We start from the raw sequence: 20,937 nt of genomic DNA on the forward strand, positions 1-20,937 counted from the left end.
GGTGTGCATGTGTGTGTGTGTGTGTCTGTCTGTGCAGGCGTGTGTGAGTGTGTGTGCAGGCACAAGTGAGTGAGTGTGTGTGTGTGTGTGTGTGTTTGTGTGGGGGGTGTGTGTGTGTGTGTGTGTGTGTGTGTGTGTGTGTGTGTGTGTGTGGGGTGTGTGTGTGTGTGTGTGTGTGTGTGTGTGTGTATTTTGGAAGATCTCATTGAGGTTCTAGTCTGTGGCGCAGGAAACAAGACACAACAGTGCCTGTATTAGGAGTTCGAGGAGACTTGTATGTCATCAAAGCCACTCACAGATATCTACAGATGTACTGTGAAGAGCATTCGAACTGGTACGGAGAGGCCGCTGTACAGGAATGGAAAACACTGCAGAAAGCTGTAACCTCTGCCAGCTCCATCATGGGCACTAGCCTCTCCAGCAGTCAGGACATCTTCAGAAGGTGATGCCTCAAAACGGCGACATCTTCATTAAGGACCCCATCACTCATAAACCTGAAGACACACTCTCGGTGATTCAGGAACAGCTTCTTCCCCTCCACTATCAGATTTCTGACTGAACATTGAACCCATGAACACTACCTCACTATTTTTTTGCTTTATTGTTGCACTCCAATCATGACGTGGGTGATTATCATCTTGATCATAGTTGTTCTACACAAAATCTTCTGCAGAAGTGGTTTGATAGAACATAGAACATAGAATAGTATAGCACAGTACAGGCCCTTCGGCCCACAATGTTGTGCCGACCCTCAAACCCTGTCTCCCATATAAGTTCCCACCTTAAATTCCTCCATATACCTGTCTAGTAGTGTCTTAAACTTCACTAGTGTATCTGCCTCCACCACTGACTCAGGCAGTGCATTCCACGCACCAACCACTCTCCGAGTAAAAAACCTTCCTCTAATATCCCCCTTGAACCTCCCACCCCTTACCTTAAAGCCATGTCCTCTTGTATTGAGCAGTGGTGCCCTGGGGAAGAGGCGCTGGCTATCCACTCTATCTATTCCTCTTATTATCTTGTACACCTCTATCACGTCTCCTCTCATCCTCCCTCTCTCCAAAGAGTAAAGCCCTAGCTCCCTTAATCTTTGCCATTGCCTTCTTCTGGACAGTGTCTTTACAAGATGGGTGACCCCAGCCATTATCAATACTCCCTTCAGAGATTGTCCACCTGGACTTGTGATCTGCACCGTCTGCTCATACGCCCATCCAGCATCTGTCCCCGTGGCTTCACGTGACCCTGATCCGGGGGGTGAGGTGCAGGGGAGGGGCTATGCAGGTGCTACACCTTGCCCAAGGATGAGATGCAGGCTAGCAGAAGGAAGGAGCACCTTACACCTCCTTTGGTAGGGACAAATCTCCACCCCGCCACCCCCTTTTGAACTACTTATTTACTGTACTCTTATTGCAGCTGTGCTGCGGCTGCAGAACAACAACTCTCACCCCACACTGTACGCAGTGACGTTGCACCGGATTCTGATTCTCACACGTCCCAAAGGCGCGCAGACTACTGGGTTAATTGGCGCAATAAATTGCACCCCACCCCACCCCAACCCTCCGTGTGTAGGTGAGTGGATCCTAGGGGGGCAGTTAATGGGAGTGTAGGGAGAAGAAAGTAAAGCCAGATATATTGGGAAATGTAATATATATTAATGATTTTTGTCACACATATTAATGACGTGGATGAACATTTAAGTGATTTAGTATCACAAGCGATTCTGCAGATGCTGGAAATCCAGAGCAACACACACACAAAATGCTGGAGGAACTCAGCAGGCCAGGCAGCGTCTATGGAGGGGAATAATAGATTTCCAGCATCTGCAGAATCCAGACCGGCCCAATACAGCAACCGTGTATTTCTCTCCACAGAAGCCTCCTGACCTGCTGAGTTCCTCCAGCATTTTGAGTGTGTTAGTGTGATCAGCAAGCCTGCAGGTGCCATACAGTTTGAGTTGTAGGTAGTGAGGCAGGATATAGATCAGTTCACATAGATTGTCGGACCACCTCAGTCCTTGCGGCAAGCTTGCCTTGTCCACATACCTTGCAGTGACCTCTGACCACTGTCTGGGCAGCTATTACAAAGGACATTTAGACCATAAATTATAGGAAAGGAATTAGGCCAACAGAATCAACAAACTCATTTGTAAGGCCAGTGATGTTGTGGGGATGGAACTGGACTCTCTCACGGTGGTGTCTGAAAAGAGGATGCTGTCTAAGTTGCATGCCATCTTGGTCAATGTCTCCCATCCACTACATAATGTACTGGGTGGGCACAGGAGTACATTCAGCCAGAGACTCATTCCACCGAGATGCAACACAGAGTGTCATAGGAAGTCATTCCTGCCTGTGGCCATCAAACTTTACAACTCCTCCCTTGGAGAGTCAGACACCCTGAGCCGATAGGCTGGTCCTGGACTTATTTCATAATTTACTGACATAATTTACATATTACTATTTAACTATTTATGGTTCTATTACTATTTATTATTTATGGTGCAATTGTAACGAAAACCCAATTTCCCCCGGGATCAATAAAGTATGACTATGACTATGACTATGAGGCCATTCAACCCATCAAGTCAGCTCCACCATTCCATCATGACTGATTTATTTTCTCTCTCAATCCCATTCTCCAGTCTCCTCCCCATAACTTTTGACACTCTGACTAATCAAGAATCTATCAATCTTCACTTTAAATATGCCCAATGACTTGGCCTCCACAGCCAACCATGTCAATGAATTCCACATATTCACCACCTTCTGGCTAAAGAAATTCCTGCCCATGTCTGTTCTGAGTGAACGTCTCTCTATTCTGAGGATGGGCCCTCTGGTCCCAGACTCCTCCACAATAGGAAATATCCTCTCCACATCCACTCTATCGAGGCCTTTCAAAATTCGATAGGTTTCAATGAGATCTCCCCTCATTCTTCTAAACCCCAGCAAGTACTGGCCCAGAACAATCAAGCACATCTCATACAATAACCCCTTCATGCCCAGAATCATTCTCATGAACCTCCTTTGGACTCCCTCCACTGCCAGCACGTCTTTTCTTAAGGGACCCAAAACTGCTCACAATACTCCAAGTGATGGTGCAAAGTGACACAAGAAAATATAAAGATTAACCAATATTTCCAATTCCCTTGTGGCCTTGATCTTTCTTTTCCCTCTACACTTGCCTAACTCTGCTCTGGAGTTACGCACGTGAAGGCCAGTAGCTGGGTTTGGGTGTCAGAGGCTGTTTGAGATCTCGCCATTGGGAGCATTTAATAGGCAAAGGGAGCTTGTCCCTACTACATCCCTCGGCTACGACAACCTAAAGGAACGACTTCTTATTTAACATTTGTATATAGCACAGCGCTAAGGTCTTAGGCGCATACTGTATGTGTATATGTAGGGTGACACACCCAGTCCTGAGACACCAGGCAAGGTCACTTGATTCCAAACAATTGGTTTATTGATCATTACAGAATGTCTCTCTGGTGCTTCCTGCTCCCTCCCCTCTCCCTTCCCCTTTTCCCAACCATGATTTCCCTCTCCCTACCCCCTTCCACAATAGAGACCCGTGTCTGAATCAGGTTTATCATCACTCACATACGTCATGAAATTTGATTTTTTTGGCAGCAGTACAGTGCAATACATAAAATTACTACAGTACTGTGCAAAAGTCTTAGTCATCCTAGCTATATAAACAGTGTGTGCCTGACTTTTACACAATACTCTTGTTATATACTTCTTGTTATTTATAGTTTTTATTATTAGGAATTGCAATGTAATGCTACCATAAAACAACAAATTTCATGACATATGCCAATGATATTAAACCCGATTCTGATTCTGATAGGGTGAAAAGCTGGTCTTGCAATCTGTTCTTATAGATCAAGTTACAAAATCAACGTGCATCAAGGCAGAACAAGTTAAAACAATAACAATGCAGAACAGAGTGTAACAGTACAGAGAAAGTGAAGTGCAGGTAAAGAGTAAACAACAGAATCTGTCACGATAGAATTTCCCTCAGGATTCTGTCCCATGGTAGCTTCACTCGGATCCAAGCCTGCAGCTCCGAACGGAATTAGTGTGTGATGTTTTAACACCATTACAACAACACAGTGCATGGATCTACCCACTCAAACCAGGGCATGCAGGTCAGACGAGAGACTACAGGTCTCTCCTGGTCCCTCAACACCACCTCCTTAGTCAAGCAAGCACAGCAGTGTCTCCACTTGATGAGGACATTGAGGCAAGTGAGGCTTCCATTTCCCCATTCAAGCCAGTTTTTACAGGAACACCATCGGGAGTGTCCCGATCAGCTGCATCACTATCTGGTACAGGAATTGCAAGGCATCTGACCTCAGGTCCTTAGCAAGTTCAAAGTTTAAAGTAAATGTATTATCAAAATAAATACATGTCACCATATACACCCTGAGATCCATTTTCTTGCAGGCATACTCAATAAATCCAATAACCATAAGACCATAAGACAAAGGAGCAGAAGTCGGTCATTCGGCCCATCGAGTCTGCTCCGCCATTTTATCATGAGCTGATCCAATATCCCATTTAGTCCCACTCCCCCGCCTTCTCACCATAACCTTTGATGCCCTGGCTACTCAGATACCTATCAACCTCTGCCTTAAGTATACCCAATGACTTGGCCTCCACTGCTGCCCGTGGCAACAAATTCCATAGATTCACCACTCTCTGGCTAAAAAAATTTCTTCGCATCTCTGTTCTGAAAGGGCGCCCTTCAATCCTTAAATTATGCCCTCTCGTACTAGAATCCCCAGCCATGGGAAACAATTTTGCCACATCCACTCTGTCCATGCCTTTCAATATTCGAAATGTTTCTATGAGGTCTCCCCTCATTCTTCTAAACTCCAAGGAATACAGTTCAGGAGCGGACAAACGTTCCTCATATGCTAACCCTCTCGTTCCCGGAATCATTCCAGTGAATCGTCTCTGAACTCTCTCCAACGTCAGCACATCCTTTCTTAAATAAGGAGCCCAAAACTGCCCACAGTACTCCAATTGAGGTCTTACCCGTGCCTTATAGAGTCTCAACATCACATCCCTGCTCCTATACTCTATTCCTCTAGAAATGAATGCCAACACTGCATTCGCCTTCTTCACCACCGACTCAACCTGGAGGTTAACTTTAAGGGAATCCTGCACAAGGACTCCCAAGTCCCGTTGCATCTCAGAACTTTGAATTCTTTCCCCATTTAAATAATAGTCTGCCCGTTTATTTCTTCTGCCAAAGTGCAGAACCATACACTTTCCAACATTGTATTTCATTTGCCACTTCTTTGTCCATTCTCCCAATCTATCTAAGTCTCTCTGCAGACTCTCCGTTTCCTCAGCACTACCGGCCCCTCCACCTATCTTTGTATCATCAGCAAACTGAACCACAAAGCCATCTATTCCATAATCCAAATCGTTGATGTACAATGTAAAAAGAAGCAGCCCCAACATGGACCCCTGTGGAACACCACTGGTAACCGGCAGCCAACCAGAATAGGATCCCTTTATTCTCACTCTCTGTTTCCTGCCAATCAGCCAACGCTCTATCCACGTATGTAACTTTCCCCTAATTCCACGGGCTCTTATCTTGTTAAGCAGCCTCATGTGCGGTACCTTGTCAAGGGCCTTCTGAAACTCCAAATATACAACATCCACTGCATCTCCCTTGTCTAGCCTGCTTGTAATTTCCTCAAAAAATTGCAATAGGCTTGTCAGGCAGGATTTTCCTTTAAGGAAACCATGCTGAGTTCTGCCTATCTTGTCATATGCCTCCAGGTACTCCGTAACCTCATCCTTGACAATCGACTCCAACAACTTCCCAACCACCAATGTCAAGCTAACAGGTCTATAATTTCCTTTTTGCTTCCTTGCCCCCTTCTTAAATAGCGGAGTGACATTTGCAATCTTCCAGTCCTCCGGAACCATGCCAGAATCTATCGAATTTTGAAAGATCATCGCTAATGCCTCCGCAATCTCCACAGCTACTTCCTTCAGAACACGCGGGTGCATTCCACCTGGTCCGGGAGAATTATCTACCCTTAGACTATTCAGCTTCCTGAGTACTTTCTCTGTTGTAATTGTGACTGCGCACACTTCTCTTCCCTGCCACCCTTGAGTGTCCGGTATACTGCTGACGTCTTCCTCAGTGAAGACTGATGCAAAATACTTGTTCAGTTCCTCTGCCATCTCCTTATCTCCCATTACAATTTCTCCAGCATCATTTTCTATCGGTCCTATATCTACTCTCACCTGTCTTTTACTCTTTATATACTTGAAAAAGCTTTTAGTATCCTCTTTGATATTATTTGCTAGCTTCCTTTCATAGTTCATCTTTTCCCTCTTAATGACCTTCTTAGTTTCCTTTTGTAAGCTTTTAAAAACTTCCCAATCCTCCATCTTCCCACTAATTTTTGCTTCCTTGTATGCCCTCTCCTTTGCTTTAACTTTGGCTTTGACTTCTCTTGTCAGTCACAGTTGCATCCTTTTTCCATTTGAAAATTTCTTCTTTTTTGGAATATATCTGTCTTGCACCTTCCTCACTTCTCGCATAAACTCCAGCCACTGCTGCTCTGCCGTCTTTCCCGCCAGTGTCCCTTTCCAGTCAACTTTGGCCAGTTCCTCTCTCATGCCACTATAATTTCCTTTACTCCAATGAAATACCGACACATCGGATTTCGGCTTCTCTTTTTCAAATTTCACAGTGAATTCAATCATGTTATGATCACTGCCTCCTAAGGGTTCCTTCACCTCAATCTCTCTAATCACCTCTGGTTCATTACACAATACCCAATCCAGTACTGCCGATTCCCCAGTGGGCTCAACAACAAGCTGTTCTAAAAAGCCATCTCGCAGACATTCTACAAATTCTCTCTCTTGAGATCCAGTGCCGACCTGATTTTCCCAATCCACTCGCATGTTAAAATCCCCCACAATTATCATAACACTGCCCTTTTGACAAGCCTTTTCTATTTCCTGTTGTAATTTGTAGTCCACATCACTGCAGCTGTTAGGAGGCCTGTATATAACTGCCATCAGGGTCCTTTTACCCCTGTGATTTCTTAGCTCAACCCATAAAGATTCCGCACCTTCTGATCCTATGTCACCTCTTTCTAATGATTTGATATCATTTCTTACCAATAAAGCCACGCAACCTCCTCTGCCTGCTTGCCTACCCTTCCGATACATCGTGTATCCTTGGACGTTCAACTCCCAGAGACATGCATCCTTTAGCCACGTCTCAGTGATGGCCACAATATCATACCTGCCAATCTGTAGTTGTACGACAAGATCATCCACCTTATTCCTTATGCTGCATGCAATGAAGTATAACACCTTAAGACCAGTATTTGGTACTTGTCGCTTTGAGTGCACTGCAATCAAACCATTATAGAATCAATGAATCACTGCACCAGCAGGGTGGACAAACAATGTACAAAAGACAACAAGCTCTGCAAATACAAAAAGAACAAAGAAAAAGAGAAATAGTAACAATAATAATAATGATAGTAATAATAAAGCAATGAACATTAAGAACATGAGATGAAGTGCGTCTGTAGTTTGTGGGAACAGTTCAGTGTTGGGGTGAGTAGAGTCAGGGGAAGGTACACCTCTGGTTAAAGAGCCTGATGGTTGAGGTGTACTAGCTGTTACTGAACATGGTGGTGTGGGTTCTGAGGATCCTGTACCTCCTTCCTGATGGCAGCAGCGAGAAGAGAGCATGGCCTGGAGGATGGGAGGGTCCTTGATGAAGAATGCTGCTTTCCTGCAGCAGTGCTCCATGTAGGTGTACTCAATGGTGGGGAGGGCTTTAACTGTGATAAACTGGGCCATATCCATCAGTTTTTGAAGGATTTTCCATTTAGGGGAATTGGTGTTTCCATACCAGGCTGTGGTGCAGCCAGTCAATATACTCTACACCACAAATATATAGAAGTTTGTCAAAGTTCTAGATGTCATGCCAAATCTTCGCCAATTTCTTAGGAAGTAGAGGCATTATCATGCTTTCTTCATAATGGCACTGGTGCGCTGGACGCAGGACAGATTCTTTGAAATGATACACCGAGGAATTTAAAGTTGCTGACTCTCTCCACCTCTGATACCCTGATGAGAACTGGAACATGGACCTTCAATTTCCTCCTCCTGAAGTTAATCACCTTCTTGGCTTTGCTGACGTTGAGTGAGAAGCTGTTGTGTGACACCACTCAGCTAAGTTTTCAGTCTCTCTGATGTGCTGATTCGTCACTATGTTTGATTCAGCCAACAACGGAGGCATCATCAACAAACCTGAATATGGAATTGGAGCTATGCTTTGCCACACATCTGTAAGTGTAACATGACTAGAGCAAGGGGCTGAGCACACAGCCTTGTGGTGCACCTCTGCCAGTGGAGATCGCGGAGGAGATGTTGTTGCCAATCTGAAGTGACTGGGGTCGACAAGTGAGGAAACTGAGGATGCAATTGCACAAGGAGGTATTGATGCCAAGGTCTTGAAGGATATTAATTAGTTTTGAGGGGTTGATGGTATTGAATGCTGAGCTGTAGTCGATAAAGAGCATGCTGATATATGCATCCCCGATGCCCAGGGTTGAGTGAAGAGCCAGTGAAGTTACATCTGCAGTGGACCTGTCACTCCGGTAGGCAGATTGGAGTAGATACAAGTAACGTCTCAGGCAAGAGTTGATATGTTTCATCACCAACCTCTCAAAACGTTTCACCATTGTGCTTCTGGACAATAGTCATCCAGGCAGGTTACCTCGTTCTTCTTAGGCACCAGTTAAACCGAGGCCTGTTTGAGGCAGGAGGTTACCTCAGACTGCCAAGGCCAGAGGTTAGATATCTCAGTGAGCACACCAGCAGTTGATCAGCTCAGGTCCTTAGGACTCGGCCAGGTATCCCATCTGGGCCAGATACTTTTTGTCCATTCACCCTCTTGAAGAGTGCTTTCACACCAGCCTCAGAAACTGAAATCACAGCATCATCAGGGACTGCGGAAATTCATGAAAGTTCCTCCGTGGTTTGATGGTCAAAATGAGCTCACTTTTCTTTCCGTATTTGCAGAGGTTGTTGTCCTTTGCACACAGAGGGTGCCAGAATTGACTCTGAACTCCAAAGCCCCGAGCTGTAATAATGTCACGCTAACCGCTACTGCTGCCCCAAAATTGAGTTACATGTATTTTGTTCTGACTGGTGTCACTGGAGATCAAGTTTGAGGAACACACACTAAATGCAGGAGGAACGTAAAAGATAAAGATTAGACTTATTTTCACCTGTACATTGAAACATCGAAATACGCAATGAAACATGTCGTTTACGTCAACGACCAACACGGTCCCAGGATATGCTGGGAGCAGCCCGCAAGTGTTATCTCGTTTCCAGTGGTCACAACTAATGTGTACATCTTTGGAATGTGGGAGAAAACAGAGCACCCAGAGAAAACTCACGCTGTCACGGGGAGAATGTATAAACTCCTTGCAGGCAGCAGTGGGAATCAAACCCCAAAAGCCTCAGTACCTCCTTGTGTAACTGGATCCTGAATTTTCTCACTTGCAGACCCTAGTCAGTTCGGATTGGCAACGTCTTCTCCACAATCTCCATCAGTACAGGTGCACCTTAAGTCTGTGTGCTTAGTCCCCTGCTCTACTCACTCTACACTTTTGACTGTGTGGTTAAGCACAACTCTAATGCCATAGTCAAGTTTGCCATTGACATCACTGCGGTTGGCCAGATCAAAGGTGGCGATGAATTTGCATATAGGAGGGAGATTGAAAATGTGGCTGAGAGGTGCCATAAACCTCTCACTCAATGTCAGCAAGATCAAGGAGGAGGAAACTAGAGGTCCATGAGCCAGACTTCACCAGGAGATCAGAGGTGGAGAGGGTCAGCACCTATACATTCCCTGGCATTATCATTTCAGAGGACCTGTCCAAAGCCCAGCACGTACTGTAAGTGTCATTACAAAGATAGCATGGCAACACCTCTACTTTCTTAGAAGTTCGTGAAGATTCAACATCATCTAAAACTTTGAGAAACATCTATAGATGTCTGGTTGCTTCATGGTCTGGTATGGAAACACCAATGCCTTTGAGTGGAAAAACTGACAAGAAGTAGTGATATAGCCCAGTCTATCACAGGCAAAGCCCTCCCCACCACTGAGCAATCTACACGGAGCACTGACACAAGGAAAGCAGCATCCATCATCAAGGACTCACACCACCCAGGCCAGGCTCTCTTCTCACTGCTGCTATCAGGAGCCTCAGGATTCCTATCACAAGGTTTATGAACAGATATTACCCTCAGCCATCAGGCTCTTGAACCAGAGAGGATAACCTCACTCAACTTCACTCGGCCCATCACTGAACTGTTCCCACAAACTATGGATGTACTTTCAAGGACTCTTCAGCTTATGTTCTCGATAATTATTGTTTATTTATCTATTATTATTTTGGATTTTTTTTGTATTTGCATAGTTTGTTGTCTTTCATATGATGGTTCTTTGTTCATCTTGTGTGCACTTTTTTAATTGATTCTACTGTGTTTTTTGTATTTATTGTGAATGCCCACAAGAAAATGAATCTCAGGGTTGTGTACAGTGACACATATGTACTTTATTAATAAATTTACTTTGAACTTCGAAGAAAGCCATCAAATCAGTTATCTGATTCATTGGTAGTCGCTGGTATTGCAAAGGGATTGCGCTGACCGCCATGCCACTGCGCCAGTAAAACAACAGTAAGCAGACTAAGGAACTCAGCAGGTCAGGCAGCATCTACAGAGGGGAATGAACAGCCCAGTTTCAAGCTGAGTCCCTTCATCAGGACTGAAGCTATTTCACAGGGAATGTGATGATGTATCCCAACAGAGAGACTAGACAGTGCTTGACAAGGAACCTGGTTTACCAACATAAGCATAACTGCCACACAGCATCATTATTGCCCGATGTAAGCTGCTGGAGCAATAAATTATGTGAACACTCTGAGCCTTTCATCATGAACTAGTCTTGGCATTTTTGTTAAACTCTCCCACTCTTCCCTGTTAACTCATTCTTATCTGAGGCCCTCTGATGGTCAGGGTTGACCACGAATGTTGCGCCCCAGCTGTCTACGTGATACACAGGCCTGGGCAGTACGATGTGGCGAGCAAGCTGTCTACGTGATACACAGGCCTGGGCAGTATGATGTGGAGAACAAGCTGTCTACGTGATACACAGGCCTGGGCAGTATGATGTGGAGAGCAAGCTGTCTACGTGATACACAGGCCTGGGCAGCACAATATGGAGAGCAAGCTGTCTACGTGATACACAGGCCTGGGCAGTATGATGTGGAGAGCAAGCTGTCTACGTGATACACAGGCCTGGGCAGTATGATGTGGAGAACAAGCTGTCTACGTGATACACAGGCCTGGGCAGTACGATGTGGCGAGCAAGCTGTCTACGTGATACACAGGCCTGGGCAGCACAATATGGAGAGCAAGCTGTCTACGTGATACACAGGCCTGGGCAGTATGATGTGGAGAACAAGCTGTCTACGTGATACACAGGCCTGGGCAGTATGATGTGGAGAGCAAGCTGTCTACGTGATACACAGGCCTGGGCAGCACAATATGGAGAGCAAGCTGTCTACGTGATACACAGGCCTGGGCAGTATGATGTGGAGAACAAGCTGTCTACGTGATACACAGGCCTGGGCAGTACGATGTGGCGAGCAAGCTGTCTACGTGATACACAGGCCTGGGCAGCACAATATGGAGAGCAAGCTGTCTACGTGATACACAGGCCTGGGCAGTATGATGTGGAGAACAAGCTGTCTACGTGATACACAGGCCTGGGCAGTATGATGTGGAGAGCAAGCTGTCTACGTGATACACAGGCCTGGGCAGCACAATATGGAGAGCAAGCTGTCTACGTGATACACAGGCCTGGGCAGTATGATGTGGAGAACAAGCTGTCTACGTGATACACAGGCCTGGGCAGTATGATGTGGAGAACAAGCTGTCTACGTGATACACAGGCCTGGGCAGCACAATATGGAGAGCAAGCTGTCTACGTGATACACAGGCCTGGGCAGTATGATGTGGAGAGCAAGCTGTTGCCCACGCAGCAGGCTCCCCCTCTCCATGCAGCTGACAAATCAAAAGGAACGGCAGAGACCGATACAGTTTGGCACCAGCGGCGTTGCAGGAGTTGCCAGTCAGCATCAAACTCAGTGTAGCACTGCCTCAGAGACTCATCTCTGGATTTTTCCTTGGGCCTTCCCCCATGAGTGGGTATAGCTGCAAGGCAGTGAAGGTTTGAGATCAGAGTTTTCCTTGTCCTAGATGAGCTGCTGACCACGGCTGACAAGCCCCATCTGCCCAAAGTGACTGGCTCTCAAACCCGTATTGCCGTTCTCCTGTTGTAGAAACAGTTCCACAGGGCTTAGTAGTGAAACCACACTTGAAGGCCTGGAGCTGGATTGTCAGAGGCTATTTGAGACATAGATCATTGGGAGCGTTGAATAGGCAATGGAAGATTATCCCCACTACCACCCCTGGGTATGACAACCTTAAAGAGCCTTTTCTTACAATGATTGCCTTTCTGCCTGAGCTTTGGATCACCTTTACTAATATCAGCTCAGCTAGTCACTGACAGCTTTGTTTAATGGTTTGTTGAAGTTCCCAGTTTGCAATGTTTGAAGACAAATTTGCATGAGATTGATCTCTCTTTGGATTGGACTGCAGAGACAAGGGTCTGGAGTTGGATCTTCTGTGGAAGCCATCTTCTCACTTGGCTAACATTCTACACACTACTAAAGAGAAGGGGCACTAGTTTCCTGTTGAGATGTGACCTGGGTAAAAACATTGAGGAGAATACAGGACAATCACATAGGTTAAGGTCTTTAGGTCCCAACTTGTCTTTATGGTGCATTCCTATTCTGTGTTCTATCTCTAAATAAATGAATAAATAAATAAATTATCCTGCTTATTTTTGACTCAACCACCTCCTGTACTTAATAAAGTGGCGATTGAAAGAACGTTCATGGTCTTCTGCTGCTGTAGCCCATCCATTTCAAGGTCTGATGTGTTGTGCATTCAGAGATGCTCTTCTGCACATCACTGTTGTAACGTGTGGTTACTTGAATTACTGTTGCCTTCCTATCTGCTTGGACCACTCTGGCCGTTATCCTCAGACCTCTCTCATTAACAAGGCATTTTCACCCACAGAACTGACGTTCACTGGGTATTTTTTGTGTTTTGCACCATTCTCTGTAAACTCCAGAGACTGTTCTGTGTGAAAATCCTGGGAGATCAACAGTTTCTAAGGAACTCAAACCACCTTATCTGGCACCTGCAATCATTTCACGGTTAGAGTCGCTTAGATCACATTTCTTCCCCATTCTGATGTTTGACTTGAACAACAACTGAACCTCTTGACCATGTCTGCATGCTTTTATGCACTGAGTTGTTGCAGCATGATTGGCTGATGAGATATTTGCATTACAGCTCGTGTACCTAATAAAGTGGCCACAGAGTGGCCAAATGATAGGAAAATTGCCAGTGTTGTTGATGTGAGAATGATAGTCTTAGAATACAGGAAGATATTGATCAGTTGATAAAATGGATAGTGCAGTAGCAAATAGAATTTAGAGTCCTAGAGCAATGCAGTCATAGAGGATGTAGGCCCTTCGGCCCAACTAGTCCATGTTAACCACAATGCACATTCAGCTGAAGAGGAGTAATGAGGTTGTAGACCCATGTATTCACAGACCATTCGGAAACCTGGTGGCAGAGGAGAAGAAGCTGTTCTTAGATTCTTGAGTATGGTCCTGTACCTCCTCCCCATTGGAGTATTATTTAGGGCCCTTTATCAAAGAAAAGATGTGCTGGTGTTGGCGAGGTTCACAGGAGTGATTCCAGGAATGAAAGGACTAACATATAAGACATGACTGATAGCTCTGGGCCAGTACTCACTGGCATTTAGAAGAATGGGGGCAGTCTCATTGAAACCACTTTAATATTGAAAGGCCGATATAGAGTGGATGTGGGGAAGATGCTTCCTATAGTGGGGGAGTCTAAGACCAAAGGGCACAGCCTCAGAATAGAGGGTTGTTCATTTAGAACAGAGATGAGGAGGAATGTCTTTAGCCAGAGTGTAGTGAATCTGTGGAATCCATTGCCACAGACAGCTCTGGAGTTCAAGACATTGGGTGTAATTAAAGTGGAGGTTGATAGGTTCTTCATAAGGTGTCAAACGTTACAGGGAGAAGGCTGTAGAACGGGGTTGAGAGGGATAATAAATTGGTCTTGCTGGAATGGCAGAGCAGACTCAATGGGCTGAATGGCCTGATTCTACTCTTATGTCTTAAGGTCCCTGATGGTAATAATGATAAGAGGGCATGTCCTGGATGGCAAGGTCAATGATGGATGCCACCTTCTTGAGGCACTGCTTCTTGAAGGTGCCCTCGACGTCAGGGAGGCTAGTGCCCACGGTGGAGATGGCTGAGTTTACAACTTGCTGCAGCTTTTTCTGACCCTGCGCAGCGGCCCACCATGCCAGACAGTGATGCAACCAGTCAGAATGGGTCTCCATGGAACAACTGTAGAAATTTGCTAACAAGAGAGAATCTGCAGGTGCTGGAAATCTGAGCAACACTCAGAAAAAAGTACTTTTTTCCACAGATGCTGTCTGGCCTGCTGAGTTCCTGCGGCGTTTTGTGTGTCTTATGTAGAAATTTGATATACAAAATCTCCTCAAACTCCAAATGAAGTGAGGCATTGATGTGTCTCTTTGTAATTGCATCAATATGTTGTGCCCAGGATAGATTATTTCAGATATCAATCACTGCAGATTCTGTAGATGCTGGAAATCCAGAGTAACACACACAATTTGTTGGAGGAACTCAGAAAGTAAAGCAGCACTCATGGAAATGAATAAGCTTGGGGCTGAGCCCCGTCATCAGGACACGGGTATGATAACGACTTCACGCATTCTTTCCTAGTTTCCCCTAAATGGCACATTATTTAGGTTTATGCCCATGCCTAGTGCTTCCCGACAAAGTTGCGGGGTTAGCTGCAGCCTCCCTGACGAATGCACCCCACAGTACTGAAGTCCAAGGTTTAGATACAGAAACCGACCAAAGAACAGCAATGTACATCCAGATCAGGACCCTGAGGCTTCAGCATAGGTAAGTGTGTCTTCAACACCAAGTAAGACCTGGAGGGGAACTCGCAGGGGGTGGTGTTCCCATTTCCCCTGCTATCCTTATTCTCTTTAGAGGTGGAAATGGTAGGTTTGGAAGCTGCTGTTGGAGTGGCCTGGGTGAGTGACTCCAGTGCCATTTACAGATTTGTTACATGTACAATGAAATATCTCATTTGTGTCAACAACCAACACAGTCTAAATGTGTGCTGGGGCAGCCCGCAAGTGTTGTCATGCTTCCAACAACAACATAGTGTGCCCACAGCTTAGTCAACCGAACCCACATGCCTTTGGAATATGGGTGGAAACGCGAGCACCTGGAAGACCCATGTGGTCACAGGGAGAAGGAACAAACGTATTATAGACAGCGGTTGGAATTGAACCTCGATCTCACAGCTGGCTCAGTCAAATGTGGTGCTAGTGGTTATACTACGTGTGCCAGGGAACGGGTGATTAGGATGGTGGATGGGGCATCCATCAAATGGATCACTTCATCGTGGATGGTATCAAGCTGAAGTGTTGCAGGGGATGCATTTGTCCGGGCAAGTTGGGAATGCACCATCTTCCTCACTTGGGTGTTTGACCTCCAGCAACAAAACCATCTTCTCTGGGCTATTCCAGGAGTTGGGAACCTCTGTCTGCTGGGATTTGGAATGAGGTAACTTATCTTTAGCAAGCTGAAGAGAGGGAACATTGGTGAGTAGACCATAAGAGCACAAGAGCAGAACCAGGCCATTCAGCACATCGCCAATCCATCATGGCTGATTTATTCTCCCTGACTAATCAAGAACCTATCAACCTCTGCTTTAAATATACTCAATGACTTGGCCTCCACAGCCGTCTGTGGCAATGAATTCCACAGATTCACCACTTTCTGGCTGAAGAAATTCCTTTTCATCCCCATTCTAAATGGATGCCCCTCTATTCTGAGGCTGTGCCCTCTGGTCCTAGATCCTCCCACTACAGCAAACATCCTCTCCACATCCACTCCATTTAGACCTTTCAATATTGGACGTTTCAAGAAGATCTCCCTCCCCCACACCCTCATTCTCCATATTCCTCTCTGTCTAGTTGGAGTGGAGCCCAGAACTTGGAGATCTGTTTGGAGAGTGTTTGGGCTTGGCCTTGGGATGTTACACCTAAGTCAGACACTTCATCTCGTCTTTGTCCAAGAGGTGGCCGCCATCCAGTAAGAATCAGTGGTCAGAGTTTGCTCGTCTCCTGTTGCAAATTGATTTTCTGAGTTCACTAAACCTGTCAAGAGAATTTATATAGCTATTAGATTACTGGTATATTTAAAGTTTCTCCATGGAGCTGCCCAAACTCATTGGCAGCTGTACTGGCACACAGCAGCCATTATCTGATCCTGCAGCCAGTCCCCATGAGAATGGATCGTCCCTCAACCCCATTGTTTTGGCACAGTTTGTAGTTCATTGTATATGCTTCAAGATTGAACATTCCAAATCGTTTAATGTCATTTCCTGTACACAAGGGTAAAGGAGAACAAAATAATTATTACTCCAGATCCGATGCAGCACAAAAAGACACAATAAGATAAAGAACACGATAAAACACTATAAATATAGATATGTAAGATACCTTGTGTACATTGATTGTATGTCCATAAAGTGACACTAGGCACAGGAGTGTCTGTACACAAGGTGACTGACAGGGAATGATAAAGTAGTGGTGGTTGGGGGTGTGGAGGCGTGGGTCAGTGGGTGGAGGTGTTGATCAGCCTTACTGCTTGGGGAAAGTAACTGTTTTTGAGTCTGGTGGTCCTGACATGGATGCTACATAGCCTCCTCCCTGATGGGAGTGGGACAAACAGTCCATAAGCAGGGTGGGTGGGATCCTTCATGATGTTACTGGCCCTTTTCCAGCACCTTTCTGCATACATGTCCTTGATGGCGTGTGGGTCGGTACCAGTGACGCATTGGGAAGTTTTGACTACCTGTACACCTTCATATCTGCCGCTGTGCAGTTTCCATACCACGCAGTGATGCAGCTTGTTGGGATGCTCTCTACTGTGTATCTGTAGAATGACGTGAGAATAGATGTGCAAAGCCCAGCTCTCTTCAGCCTCCTCAGAAAGTAGAGGTGTTTTTGATTATGTGCGATATTTGGCTTATGCCAAACACAGCATTTAATCTGATGGCCAAAAAGCTCAATTTTGGTTTCATCAGACCATATAACCTTCTTCCAACAACACACATCAAAGTTGCTGGTGAACGCAGCAGGCCAGGCAGCATCTGTAGGAAGAGGTGCAGTCGACGTTTCAGGCCGAGACCCTTCGTCAGGACTAACTGAAGGAAGAGTGAGTAAGGGATTTGAAAGTTGGAGGGGGAGGGTGAGATCCAAAATGATAGGAGAAGACAGGAGGGGGAGGGATGGAGCCAAGAGCTGGACAGGTGATAGGCAAAAGGGGATACAAGAGGATCATGGGACAGGAGATCCGGGAAGAAAGACAAGGAGGCGGGGGGGGGGGGGACCCAGAGGATGGGCAAGAGGTATATTCAGAGGGACAGAGTGTGTTGCTTGAATTTCCAGCATCTGCAGAATTCCTGTTGTTTAACCTTCTTCCAGCTGACTTTGAATTCTCCCACATGCCTTCTGGTAAACTCTAGCTGAGATCTCATGTGAATTTTTTTTCCAACAGTAGGTTTTTCTTTGACACTCTCCCATAAAGCTGAGACTGGTGAAGCACCCGAGAAACAGTTGTATGCGCAGTCCCTCCCATCTCAGCCACTGTAGCTTGTAACTCCTCCAGAGTTGTCATAGGTCTCTTGGTGACCCCCCTCACTAGTCCCCTTCTTGCACAGTCACTCAGTTTTTGAGGACAGCCTGCTCTAGGCAGATTTACAGCTGTACCATATTCTTTCCATTTCTTGATGATTGACTTAACTGTACTCCAAGCAATATTCAGTGACTTGGAAATTTATTGTACCCATCTCCTGACTTGTGCTTTTCAATAACCTCTTTGCGGAGTTGCTTAGAGTGTTCTTTTGTCTTCATGGTGTAGTTTTTGCCAGGATACTGACTCACCAGCAGTTGGACCTTCCAGACACAGGTGTATTTTTACTACAATCAATTGAAACAGCTTGACTGCACACGGGTGATCTCCATTTCACTAACTATGTGGCTTCTAAAACCAATTGGCTGCATCAGTGATGATTTGCTGTGTCATATTAAAGGGGGTGAATACTTACGCGATCAATTATTTTGTGTTTTATATTTGTAATTAATTTAGATCACTTTGTAGAGATCTGTTTTCACTTTAACACACTTTTTCTGTAGATCAGTGTTAAAAAAGCCAAGCTAATTCCATTGTGATTCAATGTTGTAAAACAATAAAACTTGAAAACTTCCAATGGGGGTGAATACTTTTTATAGGCGCTGTACATAGATTGGAGGGGTGTGGAGGGCTATTGTCTACGTGCAGGTCAATGGTGCCTGGCAGAATAACAGTCTGACATGGGCTAGATGGGCCAAAGGGCCTGTTTCTATGCTGTAGTGCTTTGTGATTCCATGACTCTAAATGCCAGTACACTTTCTATGCTGCAGGTGCTCAGCAGGTCAGGCAGAAATGGGTAGCCAACACTTTGGATCAAGTCCAGATGAAGGGAGGCTGCCAGGCCTGCTGACTTCCTCCAGCATTGTGTTTGTGCTCCAGGTTCCAGCAACTGCAGCCTCTTCTTTCCATGTCCTTGAGCACTCCATTCATTGTTTTGACAGAGCCAAGAATCGCCTACAAAACACATCACAGGCACCTTACACACTCGGCCGATATCTCACTGAGAATAACCTGCAGGAGAGATTGGGTTAAATGATGTTGTATCTCCCAGGATGAAACAGGAAATCTCTGCTCCACAGCAACCAAATCCATGGTTCACAATGTAAAACAAAGGTCATGGGTGCAGTCTGAGCCGGCAGTGGCAAGACCTGCCAATGTGTTTGGGCAGCTCAGAGGAGGAACTTTGATTTTTCTCTAGGAGTTTGAGGAGATTTGGTATCACCGAAGACTCTCGCAAATTTCTACAGATGTACTATTCTAACTGGCTGCGTGACTGTCTGGTATGAAGAGGTTACTGCACAAGATCAGAAAAAAAAATGCAGAAAGTTGTAAACTCAGCCAGCCACATCACGGGCACTCACCTCCCCACTGTCAAGGATATCTTCAAAGGCGATGCCTCAAAAAGGCGGCATCCACCATGAAGGACCCCCACCACCCAGGGACATGTCCCTTCTCATTGCTACCATCAGGGAGGAGGTACAGGAGCCCGAAGACACACACTCAGTGTTTCAGGAACAGCTTCTTCCCCTCCGCCATCAGATCTCTGAATGGATATTGAACCTATGGACACTACTTCGGTGTTTTCTCCCCATCTTTTTTCACTAATTTAATTTAGTTTTAATATACATTTTATTGTAATTTATAGTTTTATGATTATGTATTGCAATGTACAGCTGCCACAAAACAGCAAATTTTATGACGTATGTCAATGGTATTAAACCAGATTCTGATTCTGCTAGAAGTGAAAGGATGCTTAAAGAAACCTTAAGCATGTTCTGTAGGTATCTCTTGTCAGCAGAGATCTCTGTTACAGAACAACCCTGGGTTACAAATGTCTGTCTAATGGATTGTCATGCACACACTCACTGGCCACTTTATTAGGGAGAGTTCCTACCAAGGTGGCCACTGAGTGTAAACTCTGTGACATCGATGACTGTATTGGTGCTGCTTCCTGTCCAATGCTGAGCTCATCGACCTCATCAACTTTGTTTCCACCTGTCCTCAAATCTACCTGGTCCATTTCTGACACCTCCCTCCCCTTTCTCAATCTCTCTATCTCTATCTCTGGAGACAACTTACCTAGTGATGTCTATTATAAAGCCACTGACTCTCACAGCTACCGGGACTATAACTCTTCCCACCCTTTCTCTTGTAAAAACGCCACTCCTCTTCTCTCCATTGCTCCATCTCTGCAGCATCTGCTCTCAGGGTGAGGCTTTTCATTCCAGAACTAATGACATGTTCTCCTTCTTCAAAGAAAGGGGCTTTCCTTCCTCCACCATCAACACTGCCCTCACCCGCATCTCTTCCATTTCACACACAGCTGCCCTCACCCCATCCTCCCACTGCCACACCAGGGAAAGGGTTCACCTCATCCTCACCTTCCACCCCACCGGCCTCGGTGTCCAGCACACAATTCTTTGCAAAGTCCGCCATCTCCAACGGGATCCCAGCACCAAGCACATCTCTCCTTGCCCCCCCCCCACACAACTTTCTGCTACACGATTCTCTTCTTCATTCATCCCTTCCCACTGATCTCCCCTCCTGGCACTTATCCGAACAAGTGCTACACCTCCTCCCTCACTACCATTCAGAGCTCCAAACAGTCCTTCCAAGTGAGGGGACACTTCACTTGTAAATCTGTTGGGGTTATCAGAAATTAAGAGCCTAAGAAATAGGAGCAGGAGTCAGCTCCCTGGCCCGTCGAGCCTGCTCCGCCGTTCAGAAAGATCATGGCTGATCTGGCCATGGACTCATCTCCACTTACCTGCCTTTTCCCCATAATCCTCAATTCCCCTACTATGCAAAATCTATCCAACCTCGTCTTAAGTATATATTTACTGAGGCAGCCTCCACGCTTTCATCTACTGTGTCAGGTGCCTCCTATGTATCAGTGAGACTCAACGTAGATTGAAAAACCGCTTTGCTGAGCACTGACACTCTTGATAGAAAAT

This window comes from Mobula birostris, chromosome 15 (assembly GCF_030028105.1).
Source record: "Mobula birostris isolate sMobBir1 chromosome 15, sMobBir1.hap1, whole genome shotgun sequence".
In the NCBI taxonomy this organism is placed as follows: domain Eukaryota; kingdom Metazoa; phylum Chordata; class Chondrichthyes; order Myliobatiformes; family Myliobatidae; genus Mobula; species Mobula birostris.